Below are 2,805 nucleotides of genomic sequence, written 5' to 3'. Positions count from 1 at the left end.
CAGAGGCCAGGCCCATATCCCTCCCAACTTAAGTCTCACAGCAGCTCCCAGGGCAAGCAGCCCGGCCAGACCCAGGGCTTGGCCCCACTGACCTCTCTGCTCCCCTCCCCCAACCCCATTCCCACCATACTGCCCTGCCCGTGGTCCCCATGGGACATCTGAGCCATCTCTTGCCTTCAGGCCCCCTCCACGCTTCCACCACTGCTCCCACAACGTGGGATCTTCCCCTGGGTTCCACCTGGTTGACTCGCTCATCAACATCAGCCAAGTTGAAGTTCCGATGCCCCTCCCTTGGCAACCTGGGCTGAGTCAGGGGCCTCCTCTGAGCTCCCACAGCCCCTGGGCTACAGTCGTCGTGAGCTACAGTGATGGTTTAGAGCATGGGCTCAGCCCTGCTTGGGGAGCTCGGCGGGAGAAGGCCTACATCGCCCACGCCCATCTCGCTCACTGCAGATGGTCGCCATCCACCATCCAGCTGGTGTCCTGCCGTGCCCCTGGGGGGGCGTGAATGTCACCTGCGGCTGAACCTTTCCCTCCACCTCCCACCCCTGCTGGTCTTCCTTCCTCAGAGTCTTGAAGAAACATTTCTTTCTTGCCTTTAAAACCTTAAGTTCCGTTTGAATGTGTGTGTTTTATATAGAACAGCTTTATTGCAATGTAATTTACATACACAATTCGGCTATTTAAAGTGTACAAGTCCTTTGGTGTATTCAGAGTTGGGCCACCATCCCTGCAATCAAATTCAGAATATTTTCATTGTCCCCAAAAGAAATCTTATACATATTAGCAGTCACTCCTCATTTCCTTCCAACTGCTCCCCCTCCCCAGCCCTTGGCAACCACTCACCTGCTTTCTGTCTCTATAGATTTCCCTATTCTGGACATTCCATGGCAATGGAATCCTACAATCTGTGGCCTTTTGTGACTGGTTTCTTTCACTTGGCGTCCTGTCTTTGTAGCATGTGTCGGGACCTCATTCTTTTTGATTGTCTGACTAATATTCCATTGCAGGGATAAACCACTCTTAACCCAGACACTGGGTTGCATCCAAGCTTTTGTGTGGTTACTGTGTTTTCACTTCTCCTGAGTATATACCTAGGAGTGGTGAATGTGGTTTTTTTTCCTTTTTTCTTTTTCAAGTAGGCTACACAACCTACGTAGGGCTTGAACTCACAACCTTGAGACCAAGAGTTGGTTGCTTTACCAACTGAGCCAGGCAGATGCCCCTGGTTGTGTTTTTTTTATTTGTTTGTTTTTTAAATTAAAAATAATTTTGTAGCATGGCCCCTGCACAAGGATGACACACAAATTCGTGAAGTGTTCCATATTTCAAATAAATAAATAAATAATTCTGTAAAGGTTTTATTTATTTATTTATTTATTTTTTTGACAGAGAGACAGAAAGAGAGAACACAAGCAGGAGGACAGACAGGCAGAGGGGAGAGGAGGAGCAGGCTCCTCGCCAAGAAGGGAGCCCAACATGGGACTCAATTCCAGGACCCCGAGATAATGACCTGAGCTGAAGGCAGCCGCTTAACCCACTGAGCCACACAGGCGCCCCTAAAAATAACCTCTGTTATAAATTGCAAACACAATACATTAGGGATCACCCAAGTGACCAATTAGAAATGAGAAAATATAGACACAGCCTATAATTCCCACAAACAAAGATATCTGGTGTCCGGCCCTGCAGACACCATCTTTGCTCGCGTTCACTCACATGGTGCCTGAACAGGCCACCGTGTGTGGAAACCAACAACCCCGGCCCATGCAGAAGACAGCCTCCGTCTGTCTCTGCCTGATCCTTCCTGTGACTCTCCGTAAAGAGCCATTCAGTACAGATGAGAAATGAAACCAGATTTGACTTCAAAGGACAAACAGCTAGGAGAATGGAGGATTTTCAGCTTTTCAGGGGGCTAAAACCTCTCTTTGGGGAAAAAGAAAAAAGGCCCTAAAAACAAAGGAGGCCAAATCCCAACAAAAACCTGGAGAATCATTTTATCAAGGTGGATGGATTACAAGCGATTTATTTTCTTTTAAGAAATGTTAATGATACTAAATTGTCATTATAATGTTTTACCACTAAAAAAGATTCTAAGAGCCTTTGAGGGTTTACTGATGAAAAAGAATGATTTTATAAAACTCAGCAATTCTTAAGAAGGGTGCAGCCAAAAAGACTTTCTTGATCCTTTATAGTTTCTTCCAAGAACTGGCTTACAGAGACAGGGGCCAAGCTAGCAGACAGCCACAAACCTGTGGGAAGCTGTAAAGATCTCAGCTCCAAAACAGAGCTCCTTACAAGCATGGAGGAAAAAGCAGGTAAGAAGAGGCATTAAAACTTTCTCCCTTTAGGGGCACCTGGGTGGCTCAGTGGGTTAAAGCCTCTGCCTTCGGCTCAGGTCATGATCCCAGGCTCCTCGGATTGAGCCCCACATTGGGCTCTCTGCTTGGCGGGGAGCCTGCTTCTCTCTCTCTCTCTCTCTCTGCCTGCCTCTCTGCCTACTTGTGATCTCTCTGTCAAATAAATAAAATATTAAAAAAAAAAAAACTTTCTCCCTTTAAAACTATTTTGGGGAAAAATTTGGAAATTCTTAGCTGTTCATGACAAGTAAGAAGGGCTGTATCTACATATTTGGGTTTTTTTTTAGAACACCTTGCTGTGTAAGTGTTCATTCCCAAACTGTATGTTCTTCACTATAAAAATGTTTATGAGCATCCCTTCTTAAACCCTGATGAGCAATTATAATATTTACACCCAAGTGTTTGAAAAAGAGTCCCACTTGGGTGCCAGGTGCCTCAGTGGGTT

General features: G+C 46.0%; 1 pseudogene; it reads left to right on the top strand.

Annotated features, from left to right (window-relative positions):
- The first annotated feature begins 1,246 nt into the window (after positions 1-1,246).
- On the top strand, positions 1,247-1,331 carry LOC131811983 (U6 spliceosomal RNA; annotated as a pseudogene).
- Positions 1,332-2,805: the final 1,474 nt, after the last annotated feature.

Source organism: Mustela lutreola, chromosome 11 (assembly GCF_030435805.1).
Source record: "Mustela lutreola isolate mMusLut2 chromosome 11, mMusLut2.pri, whole genome shotgun sequence".
Lineage (NCBI taxonomy): Eukaryota > Metazoa > Chordata > Mammalia > Carnivora > Mustelidae > Mustela > Mustela lutreola.
The sequence above is the reverse complement of the archived record's forward strand: the minus strand, read 5'-3'. Positions and strand labels throughout refer to the sequence as shown.